Raw genomic sequence first — 13,276 nt, forward strand, 5'->3', positions numbered from 1 at the left:
TACATTATTCTGTTCATGCTCACAGAGTAAGCACTTAAAGTATTGAGTTCATACTCATGGTACCACTAAAAAAAACTCATTTTCAATCAACTATCGCAAATGCATAATATTCTAACAACCAACTTAAAAACCACACAACATCCGAACATTAACAAAGGCATTAATCTCATACATTTGTTTCATAGATATAGACGCTAGAAATGGAACAAATTAGTTCAACCATCAGCAAGTTCTTCAGCTTTCAAAATGCCTTTAGGATAATCAATTAGGATGCAGTAGAACGAAAAGCAAAGAAAATACTATTTATTTTGAAGACTACGATACATTTGGAAAGAAAGACTGGCTTATTTCAACCAATATTGTTCTTTTCCAGCTCTCCAGCGAAAATAAATTAAAATTAAACAATAAACTAAAAAGATTAACAATAATAAAACCAATGTTTAGTAAATTTCACTGTTAATTCTTAAAACAGAAGAAAAGCTGGCAATAAATCAATACAGTTTCCACCCACATTACTGAGTTAAATTTAATGAAATTTTTGTAAAATATAAATAAAAGAAAAAAGTTGTTTTGATTCCTTAATGATTCTAGATAATGTTCTACATGAAAGTAAACCCATTTTTGGTATTATTTAAGGATCTTCCTTTTTTATATAAATTTATATCATTTGCAATGTTCCGAGATAGAAGGATTAATGTATGTTTTTGAGTACTGATAAAACCAAGCGATAATCAGATCAGAGAATGGAGGATAAACGATAAATAATAGATCCATAAATATAATACAAATCCACTAACTCGTACAGACCATCACAAGGGCTATACATTATTCTGCAAAGTTTATTTAATAAAAAGGGTATCACTATCACTGATCGAAATAATAATAATAATAATAATAATAGGTTAGATAAAGCACGCATAGTTAGAAGGTTCTGTGGAAATTTAAGTTTATCAGCAGAAAAAAATCTACCTTTATTATTTTGGAAAGGCAGACATCATCTTGGCTTCTTTTAACCTGTTGGCTGTTCTATCGCTCATCGCCATGCAAGAGGAAATCGATGGAAATAATAATTGTACAATAATTAGAAGGAGTTGTGTACTTCTAATGATACAACTTTTTGGTTGATTAAGCAAATTGGGCAATTGGCCTCTGATAGAGCTACGTTAGATCTAGGTAAATGTAGTTATCATAGGTAGAGAAAGTATCCGAGGGTTTAAGGCGTAATATGAAACGGTGAAGCCTATGAATATCTGGGCTTTCAGAAGGCTGAGAATATTTTAATACCCAACAGATAAAGTAAGCACTATAATATGACGAACAGATCTTAAGATTCATTCAAAATCGTTCGGTACAAATATGTAGTCGAAAATTTACAGAATATATAATATAAATGTATATTACATGCTCTTAGATTATATAAATGTAAGCTCAATAAAGGATTAACCTATAAGTCTAACCGTTGTCCAGAAAGATTAGAAAAATCCTCTTCATATCAGCCCTGCCCCGGAACATCAATCAGCATTTTAGACTTCCAACCACCCATGCAGCAAAACATCAATAACTATGAATGCTGAGCTGAGTTCAGGTATTCGCCAACAGCAGATTCGGGATTAGAAGAAGGAAGGTAGGCGCCTAATTTGGCCAACCTATTCTCCACATTCTCACATATCCCGGAAATATCCACATGATTTAAGCCTCCAGTCTTGAAAAAAAAAGGCACAGAAATAGCCACTGATGTGTCTTCAATGCAGCCTGATAATCTGAGCAGACACAAATCGTTTAGAGAAATGAGAAGGTTAAGTACATAAAACAAAAATAAACAAACAAAAAAAATTAAGCACATATCGCCCATTAAATATAACAATTAGGATAATACTTATTTTCTCATTTATCCCGGAGTTAAGCTGTTGAAAGTAAGAAACTTTAGAATAATTCCAGAAATTGACTGAAGATTTTCCGCCAAAATATTACTTACTTCATGTATGGGCGCCAAATCAAATAAACATATGTATGTATAGGTTACCATGACATGAACCTTACAATGAAGGTTACTTACATGATTTACTACTTATTTTGGATATAATAAAGGGTAAAATTAATCACGAAACCCTTTTTACAGCTATTACTCATTTTCTCTTACATCTATAAGGGACCAATTCTTAACGTTTTTTAATAATTGGCATTAACCATTATAATAAAGGTTCTCTTTTTCTATATGATTTACTACAATAGCATTTTTGGATAAAATAAAGGGTAAAATTAATCACTAACTCCCAGAGGTTTCTCTTACAGCAATTAATACCTTTCTCTTACATTTATTAGGCTTCTCATATATTTATGTGGCAAATTCTCAAGATAAAAAGATTTACAACACTTTTCTTCAAGTTCTCAACGAAGATTTTCTTGGGATTTCTCCTACGGGTTGTCAAATACCCTAAATAACCTATTTCTATTACCTATCTTGGGTACAATAACATATATGTATAACTAAACAGAGTGCATTCATTGCATGTTTCTCATAATACAATAAATACTAGTGAGAAATCATTAAGGAAACCATACAGATTCCTTTTATGGCAAGTATTACAGCTATAAGAGACGACTTAACTTTTAGAATGTACAACTCTTAGTTAAAACTTTCCATAAAAAATTAATGATTATCAACTCATCTATTGGTTATTTTGGATACAATGGGAGATAAAATTCAATACACAATCAACAGAAATGTCTATAATAACAATTATACAATAAGAGACAAATTGATAGTAATTAGTACAGCTATAGGAGATAAATTTAGAAAGAATTTAGTTCAGCGCTATAACCTTCATAATAAAATTAATGTTATTCATCCTTTTGGATATCCTGCAGGATACAATTCTTCATAGAACCCTTAAAGATTGCTTTTATAGCAATTATTACAGCTTAAAGAGACAAATTTAGAAAGAATTTACTTCATCGCTATAACCTTCCTAATAAAATTAATATTATTCAACCTTTTGGATATCCTGAGGGATACAGTTCCTCACAGAACCCATAAAAATTGCTTTTGTAGCAATTACAGCAATAGGAGACAAATTCCGAAAGAATTTAGATCATCGCTATAACCTTCCTAATAAAATTAATGTTTTTCATACTTTTAGATATCCTGCGGGATACAATTCTTCATGGAACCCTTAAAGATTGCATTTATAGCAATTACTGCAGCTTAAGGAGACAAATTTAGAAAGAATTTACTTCATCGCTATAACCTTCCTAATAAAATTAATATTATTCAACCTTTTGGATATCCTGAGGGATACAGTTCTTCACAGAACCCTTAAAAATTGCTTTTGTAGCAATTACAGCAATCATTACAGCAATAGGAGACAAATTCCGAAAGAATTTAGATCATCGCTATAACCTTCCTAATAAAATTAATGTTTTTCATACTTTTAGATATCCTGCGGGATACAATTCTTCATGGAACCCTTAAAGATTGCTTTTGTAGCAATTACAGCAATCATTACAGCAATAGGAGACAAATTCCGAAAGAATTTAGATCATCGCTGTAACCTTCCTAATAAAATTAATGTTTTTCATACTTTTAGATATCCTGCGGGATACAATTCTTCATGGAACCCTTAAAGATTGCTTTTATAGCAATTACTGCAGCTTTAGAAGACAAATTTAGAAAGAATTTACTTAATCTCTATAACCTTCCTAATAAAATTAATATTATTCAACCTTTTGGATATCCTGAGGGATACAGTTCTTCACAGAACCCTCAAAAATTGATTTTGTAGCAATTACAGCAATCATTACAGCTATAGGAGATAAATTTAGAAAGAATTTAGTTCAACGCTATAACCTTCATAATAAAATTAATGTTTTTCATCCTTTTTGATATCCTGCAGGATACAATTCTTCAAAGAACCCTTAAAGATTGCTTTTATAGCAATTATTACAGCTTAAAGAGACAAATTTAGAAAGAATTTACTTCATCGCTATAACCTTCCTAATAAAATTAATATTATTCAACCTTTTGGATATCCTGAGGGATACAGTTCTTCACAGAACCCTTAAAAATTGCTTTTGTAGCAATTACAGCAATCATTACAGCAATAGGAGACAAATTCCGAAAGAATTTAGATCATCGCTATAACCTTCCTAATAAAATTAATGTTTTTCATCCTTTTAGATATCCTGCGGGATATAATTCTTCATGGAACCCTTAAAGATTGCTTTTATAGCAATTACTGCAGCTTTAGAAGACCAATTTAGCAAGAATTTACTTCATCGCTATAACTTTCCTAATAAAATTAATATTATTCAACCTTTTGGATATTTTGTGGGATACAATTCTCCATAGAACCTTTATAGGTTCATTTTGTAGCAATTATAGCAATCATTACAGCAATAGGAGACAAATTCCGAAAGAATTTAGATCATCGATATAACCTTCATAATAAAATCAATGATTTTTATCCATTTAGATATTTTGTAGCATATAATTCTTCATAGAACCTTTATAGGTTAATTTTTTAGCAATTATTACAGCTTTAGGAGACAAATTAAGAAAGAATTTAGTTCATCGCTACAACCTTCCTAATAAAATCAATGATTTTTATCCTTTTGGATATCCTGAGAAATACAATTCTCTAAAGAATCCTTAAAGATTGCTTTTGTAGCAATTTTTATAACTATAGGAGAGACAAATTAAGTAAGAATTTAGTTCAATGCTATAACCTTCCTATTAAAATCAATTATTTTTATCCTTTTGGATATCCTACGGGATACAATTCTTCATAGAACCCATAAAGATTGCTTTTATAGCAATTATTACAGCTTTAGGAGACAAATTTAGAAAGAATTTAAATCATCGATATAACCTTCCTAATAAAATTAATATTATTCAACCTTTTGGATATCCTGAGGGATACAATTTTTCACAGAACCCTTAAAGATTGCTTTTGGAGCAATTATAGCAATTATTACAGCTTAAGGAGACAAATTTAGGAAGAATTTAGTTCATCGCTACAACCTTCCTAATAAAATCAATGATTTTTATACTTTTGGATATCCTGAGGGATAAATTTTTTTTTTTTTTTTTTTTTTTTGGCGCATCAACAGCTGAGGTTATTAGCGCCCGGAGCTTTTTCTAGTGCACTGCCGGCCTCCGGACAGTGTTCTCTCGTTACAGACAACACTGTCCATCACCGGACAGTGAGCTGTAAGAAGCTCCTAGGAAGAGAAAATCTAAGGGTCAGCTGCTGGATCTGAGGGATACAATTCTCTACAGAATCCTAAAAGATTGCTTTTCTAGCAATTATAGCAATCATTACAGCTATAAGAGAGAAATTTAGAAAGAATTTAGTTTATCGCTCTAACCTCCCTAATAAAATTAATGTTTTTCATCCTTTTGGATATTTTGCGGGATACAATTCTTCATAGAACCCTTAAAGATTGCTTTTGTAGCAATTTTTATAACTATAGGAGACAAATTAAGTAAGAAGTTAGTTCAATGCTATAACCTTCCTATTAAAATCAATGATTTTTATCCTTTTGGATATCCTGCGGGATACAATTCTTCATAGAACCCATAAAGATTGCTTGTATAGCAATTACTGCAGCTTTAGAAGACAAATTTAGAAAGAATTTAGTTCATCGCTATAACCTTCCTAATAAAATTAATTTTATTCAACCTTTTGGATATCCTGAGGGATACAGTTCTTCACAGAACCCTCAAAAATTGCTTTTGTAGCAATTATAGCAATCATTACAGCTATAAGAGAGAAATTTAGAAAGAATTTAGTTTATCGCTCTAACCTCCCTAATAAAATTAATGTTTTTCATCCTTTTGGATATTTTGGGGGATACAATTCTTCATAGAACCCTTAAAGATTGCTTTTGTAGCAATTTTTATAACTATAGGAGACAAATTAAGTAAGAAGTTAGTTCAATGCTATAACCTTCCTATTAAAATCAATGATTTTTATCCTTTTGGATATCCTGCGGGATACAATTCTTCATAGAACCCATAAAGATTGCTTGTATAGCAATTACTGCAGCTTTAGAAGACAAATTTAGAAAGAATTTAGTTCATCGCTATAACCTTCCTAATAAAATTAATTTTATTCAACCTTTTGGATATCCTGAGGGATACAGTTCTTCACAGAACCTTCAAAAATTGCTTTTGTAGCAATTACAGCAATCATTACAGCAATAGGAGACAAATTCCGAAAGAATTTAGATTATCGCTATAACCTTCCTAATAAAATTAATGTTTTTCATCCTTTTAGATATCCTGCGGGATACAATTCTCATAGAACCCTTAAAGATTGTTTTTATAGCAATTACTGCAGCTTTAGAAGACAAATTTAGCAAGAATTTATCTCATCGCTATAACTTTCCTAATAAAATTAATATTATTCAACCTTTTGGATATCCTGGGATACAATTTTTCACAGAACCCTTAAAGATTGCTTTTGGAGCAATTATAGCAATTATTACAGCTTAAGGAGACAAATTTAGGAAGAATTTAGTTCATCGCTATAACCTTACTAATAAAATTAATGTTTTTCATCCTTTTGGATATCCTGCGGGATACAATTCTTCATAGAACCCTTAAAGATTGCTTTTCTAGCAATTATTACAGCTTTAGGAGACAAATTTAGAAAGAATTTAGTTCATCGCTACAACCTTCCTAATAAAATCAATGATTTTTATACTTTTGGATATCCTGAGGGATACAATTTTCTACAGAATCCTTAAAGATTGCTTTTCTAGCAATTATAGCAATCATTACAGCTATAAGAGAGAAATTTAGAAAGAATTTAGTTTATCGCTCTAACCTCCCTAATAAAATCAATGATTTTTATCCTTTTGGATATCCTGAGAAATACAAATCTCTACAGAATCCTTAAAGATTGCTTTTCTAGCAATTATATCAATCATTACAGCTATAAGAGAGAAATTTAGAAAGAATTTAGTTCATCGCTATAACCTTACTAATAAAATTAATGTTTTTCATCCTTTTGGATATCCTGCGGGATACATTTCTCCATAGAACCCTTTTAAGATTGCTTTTATAACAATTACTGCAGCTTTAGAAGACAAATTTAGAAAGAATTTAGATCATTGCTATAACCTTCCTAATAAAATTAATGTTGTTCAACCTTTTGGATATCCTGCGGGATACAAATCTTCATAGAACCGTTAAAGATTGCTTTTATAGCAATTATAGTAATTATTACAGCAATAGGAGACAAATTTAGAAAGAATTTAGTTCATCGCTATAACCTTCCTAGTAAAATTAATGTTTTTCATCCTTTTGGATACATGTATTAAGGGATGCAGTTCTTTTTAGAACATTTAAAGATTGCTTTTGTAGCCTTTACAGCAATCATTACAGCTGTAGGAGACAAATTTAGAAAGATTTTAGTTCTTGGCTGTAACCTTCCTAATAAAATTATTCAAGATTATCTTGTAACTCCGTAAAGAACTTAATTTTATATCAAATTTAATTTTTTCAATAACAATTCTAGAATAATATCTTTTGGGCCCTGGGGGGCAGGCAGTTGTGCCCCCCTGGCCAACCTTTCTGATTGCCAATTTTATTTAATTTTAAATTTCTGCACCATTTAAATATTAAAAAATCATATATAATAAAAAATAATTCTTATTTTAATGAAGATGGATCAATAATATTTTTATGAATTGTTAAACAAATTTTTAAATATGACTTTTACATTTTTCTCTAAAAATAATTGATTGGAGTTAAAATTAATTTGGTAAATAATTTAGTATTCAATATTTAAAATGACAATAGTTTTGGTAAAGAAGATTTAATATTATTCACTTTTTACTTGGAACTTCTTTTTTATATGAAGTACCGCATTAGTGTTATTACGCTTTCTGATCAAGTGGTCCCAAATTAAATTAATGACAAAATGAAGTTAAAATTATTATTATACAAATATTTACGCTAAATTCAAACTATTTTAATAAAATTTGCATTCTATGCAACATATGATTACCTCTCTGGCCATCTTTCATTAGTCAGTTCTACTTGAGACTTGGAGCAGTGAACATGTATCACCCGTAAGTAAATTTTTCAAATTAAATTTTAATAAATCAATTAAATTTTTATTACAATTAATAAAGTGTATAATTAGTGATAAATATACATAAAATTTATGTAATTTTATATAATTTTCTTCACTTAAAAAAATAAAAATGAAAATTAAATTTTACTAATGGCCGACCATTGAATCTTGCATGTTCCAACATGCTCGTCATATGTTTTTCTTAAATGTATTTATTTATTTTTTCTTCCTTTCTTTAATTAATTTTCATATTTAAGATATATTTATATTTTTTTTATTTTTACAAAGTGGACAATCTAAAATTTGGTTAATTTTGTTTTTTAATACACATTTTTTAATATAATTTTTAATTTTTGTTTTATGCTACACAACTATGACACCATGGATGAAATGAATACAAATTTAAGCACATTAGGATTCAACATTATCTTTTGCAACTGGTATCCGTAAAAAAGGTAGGTTTTGATTATTTTTTCATTTGCTATTAAATTAAATAAGTTTCGGATTATAAAAATTTACTAAGTACTATTTATGTAAATTTGAATTTAAATTATAGTAAGCATGCTAGCTCCAAGTGAATCAATAATCATAAAAATACAAATCGAAATCAAAAAATTGCACAAATCGAAATCCTAATTTAAATAAATTTATTCCGTCAATTTTGAAAATAATTATGAGAAATTAAAACTTACATTTTTAGGTAGCTATTTAGTCAAATTCAATTTAAAATCGTTTGCTCGTAAAATTGAATTTAAATTACATTTATTTAATTCAATATAATGACTAATTAAATGCACTGAACAATTTATGAGAGTTCAATAAAATTTTGGATTTAGGTTTTCATAACAATTTGATTTTAATTTATTACAGAATTTTGAATGTATTTATCGATTTTTTATTAAATTAAATAAAAAGGCCAGCCTAAATAAATTTTACTTTTTAGTAAGGTCAGAAGATAATATTTTAAATTCAATGAATTAAATTTAAAATTTCACCTTAAGCAATCAATTGTGCGTCTAAATTATTACAAGTGAACTTAAAATTTTATAATTTTAAAAAATGTGAAAAATTAACGATAATCTGCAGTGCAGTTTTAAAATAATGGATCACCCAAAGTGCCCAAAATGAATTTATATGTCACACAGGAATGATTTATCCATTTTTGATTCCTAAGTATCAATAAATAAATTTTGAATCAGTTTACTTTACAGATTAGTTTTGATTCCAAGTGCTTTTCTTTTTTTTCCTATTGATAATTTCCATCAAATGTGCGAGCCTTATTTTCTTTTATTAGATATTCATTAAAAGAATTTTCATGTGCAACAATAAATGCATTGAGTAGATAAATCAAAGAAGCTATGCAAAAAAATAATAAGTACTATCAATATGAGCTGCCAGAATAAACAGATATTTTACATTTTTAAGTACAAATTCTAGTTTTAAGTTGGATTTTATAATTTAAATTTCGAAAATTATGATTGACGAAGAATTTTTGTTTCTCAAGAACTGGTACCCTTCAACTAACTGAATTTAATTTTGAAGTAAATCGGTAGTTTTTTTTAAAAAAATTTAAGTCAAGGCAAACATCTGCCATTCGACCCATTTTTTTTTTATCCATGTAACGCAAACCTCCGGGTCAATGTTCTCTCGAAACGACCATCACTGGAGAGCGTGTGCTGTAAGAAGCTTCTAGAAAAAAGAGAAAATCTAAGGAACCAGCAGCTGAATTCAAACCCCCATGATCTCCGCGTTGGAATCTAGTATGCTAACAATTGAGATCTCCCCTTAACATAGATAGCTATCTATAATCTCAAGTAACTGGCTAAGAACTAAGAACTTAAATTTGAGCAAGAATGCTGGAGCCGTATTTGAAAATAGAAATTGTTGTAAGTAAATGAAACTTAAGTGAAAGATGTATTTACCTGATAAGTAGAAGTTTTAAAGAAAATTGAACTTTACTGGATTCTCTTTTAAGTACTTTCATGGCAAATAATTTACATTTTTATTGAAGCAATTTTTGTTAAAATATGGAAAGAAGTTAATAATACTTTGGAATTCTATTTAAGGAAAAATTCGTTTTAAAAATTTAATAAATTTTCCGAAATTCATAATTTTGAATGAAATCATTTGGCCAAAACTATTGTTTTTATTTTTATTCATCGATTCCCTAGAATTTTTTTGCTCAAGAATGCTGGAAAAGATTTTCTTTCAAGTTAAGAAATGGTTTAACCATTTCACAAGAAAACATTTACTTACCAAAGTATAAAATACGAGTTCTTAATTGAAGGTTTAAAAGTTAATTTACACTGATAAATTGCTATAGAAATCTGATAGATTAGATTTCATAATTTTTGAACTTTATAATAATTAGATATTTTAATTATTTACGTGTATAACTCGATTCATTTAAGGTTATTAATTTTTCTTTTCGTCCACTGTTACTAATTCTATCCGTTCAGAAAAAAATTATTCTTCAATTAAAAATTAAACCAGGCTAAGAAGTTAATGCTTCTAAGTAATACGTTCTAAATAAATTTGTTTTGTAAAATATTTTCTTATAAATGCCAATTATGGTTAAGAAAAAGATCAAAATTAATTAGAAAAATGGTTGCACAAAAACGATAAGAATTGCTGTAAGAATATGTGTGGAAATTTGGCGCCAAACTAAAGTTTTCCAATTAGAAATTAGTTTTTCTTTTCTTTAAAACAACTATTACTTACTTTTTTCCTGATGTAAGTGAAAATAAGCTCCAAATTAGTGGTAACAATAACATTAAGAGCTTTTTAAGTTCCCTCCAAAAAATGGCAGCTCTATAGCACAATTTCTTTTACAAGAAATCACTAATTTAAATCATATTCGGATGATTTCCTAACACCAACAGATAATCGTCACTGTTTTATCTTAAAAAACAAATAAATAAATATAATAATTATCATAAAATGTCACTTTTTAGAATAATTATCGTTACCACTACACAACTTAAGGTAACCCTTACATTACAGCAAATGTCCTAATCTAATGCTGTTCCCCCACTCTTTCAAAAAAAGGCGGTAGAGGTGGAAATAATTCCATTTAATTCCAACTCCATCATGGTTCCCTTTATTTATGCACCTAGAGAGGGGGCGATTTAGAGGTTGTACCCCTCCATAATATATATATAAAATGAAAATAGAGTTTACCAATAAATTGCTTTAAAAAAATGTAATTATAATGTACAACTATGTACGAATCTAGCTCTTAGACAACATTAACTCTCCTATATCTGAAACTGAATCTATCTGTTTTCTGCATACCAAATATAATACTCTAATCTGAAAATTGGGTACAATTTTTCATTAGACCCCCTGGTGACTTGGCAAGTTAGCCTATATAACCAGAACCCAGGAGATTTGTTAAAACACCCTCTAATAGAAGCTAACCTTCTAAAAATGATCAGAGTTAAGGGTCTCGTCTGAGACTCCTGGATGAAGGTGAAAGGCACTTTTACTTTTTTATTCTCTCTCTGAAGTGCCAAACATTCAGCCACACCCTCCTTATATTCTGATGCTAATATTCTATTCCTAAGCCAGCCGTACATAATACAATTCAGGTCGGCTAGTTTTGAATCTAGAGTTACTCAAAAAAGGGGAAAAATGGAAAAGTCTTCCCTAGTTTTGCTGGAATTTCCTTATATTCTGTTCTAATATTTTATTTCTAAGCCAGGCGGGGATATTACACATCAGGTCGGCTAGTTTTGGATCTATAGTTACTCAAAAATGGGAAAAATTGAAAAATCTTCCATAGTTATGCTAGAATTTCCTTATATTCTGTTCTAATATTTTATTTCTAAGCCAGGCGTGGATATTACACGTCAGGACGGCTAGTTTTGGATCTAGAGTTACTCAAAGAAGGGAAAAATTGAAAAATCTTCCCTAGTTTTGATGGAATTTCCTTATTTTCTGTTCTAATATTTTATTTCTAAGCCAGGAGTGGATATTACACGTCAGGACGGCTAGTTTTGGATCTAGAGTTACTCAAAGAAGGGAAAAATTGAAAAATCTTCCCTAGTTTTGATGGAATTTCCTTATTTTCTGTTCTAATATTTTATTACTAAACCAGGAGTGGATATTACACATCAGGTCGGCTAGTTTTAGATCTAGAGTTACTCAAAAATGGGAAAAATTGAAAAATCTTCCATAGTTATGCTAGAATTTCCTTATTTTCTGTTCTAATATTTTCTTTCTAAGCCAGGCGTGGATATTACACATCAGGTCGGCTAGTTTTAGATCTAGAGTTACTCAAAAATGGGAAAAATTGAAAAATCTTCCATAGTTATGCTAGAATTTCCTTATTTTCTGTTCTAATATTTTCTTTGTAAGCCAGGCGTGGATATTACACATCAGGTCGGCTAGTTTTGGATCTAGAGTTACTCAAAAATGGGAAACATTGAAAAATCTTCCATAGTTATGCTAGAATTTCCTTATTTTCTGTTCCAATATTTTCTTTCTAAGCCAGGCGAGGATATTACACATCAGGTCGGCTAGTTTTGGATCTAGAGTTACTCAAAAATGGGAAAAATTGAAAAATCTTCCATAGTTATGCTAGAATTTCCTTATATTCTGTTCTAATATTTTATTTCTAAGCCAGGCGTGGATATCACACGTCAGGACGGCTAGTTTTGGATCTAGAGTTACTCAAAAATGGGAAAAATTGGAAAATCTTCCCTAGTTTTGCTGGAATTTCCTTATTTTCTGTTCTAATATTTTCTTTCTAAGCTAGGCGTGGATATTACACATCAGGTCGGCTAGTTTTAGAATTAGAGTTACTCAAAAATGGGAAAAATTGAAAAATCTTCCATAGTTATGCTAGAATTTCCTTATTTTCTGTTCTAATATTTTCTTTGTAAGCCAGGCGTGGATATTACACATCAGGTCGGCTAGTTTTGGATCTAGAGTTACTCAAAAATGGGAAAAATTGAAAAATCTTCCCTAGTTTTGCTGGAATTTCCTTATTTTCTGTTCTAATATTTTCTTTCTAAGCTAGGCGTGGATATTACACATCAGGTCGGCTAGTTTTAGAATTAGAGTTACTCAAAAATGGGAAAAATTGAAAAATCTTCCATAGTTATGCTAGAATTTCCTTATTTTCTGTTCTAATATTTTCTTTGTAAGCCAGGCGTGGATATTACACATCAGGTCGGCTAGTTTTGGAT

The 13,276-nt window shown here is 29.6% G+C and overlaps 1 protein-coding gene across 10 annotated transcripts in view; it reads right to left on the reverse strand.

Moving 5' to 3' along the window:
- Positions 1–13,276, reverse strand: part of LOC141461362 (neuronal calcium sensor 1-like) — a 340,287-nt gene that overhangs the window by 31,814 nt on the left and 295,197 nt on the right. For 2 of the 10 annotated variants that reach the window (XM_074142353.1, XM_074142355.1), the window contains exons 1-2: positions 10,806–11,114; positions 1,458–1,760 (exon numbers count right to left, since the gene is read on the reverse strand). The exons of 6 other annotated variants lie outside the window; for them this stretch is intronic. The gene's annotated coding sequence lies outside the window, so the exon portion shown is untranslated. Of the gene's footprint in view, positions 1–1,457; positions 1,761–10,805; positions 11,115–13,276 lie in introns of those variants that run through there. 2 more of the 10 variants (XM_074142360.1, XM_074142359.1) reach the window with 1 other exon arrangement.

This window comes from Rhodnius prolixus, unplaced genomic scaffold (genome assembly GCF_049639745.1).
Source record: "Rhodnius prolixus isolate KJV_2025 unplaced genomic scaffold, Rpr scaffold_6, whole genome shotgun sequence".
Taxonomy (NCBI): domain Eukaryota; kingdom Metazoa; phylum Arthropoda; class Insecta; order Hemiptera; family Reduviidae; genus Rhodnius; species Rhodnius prolixus.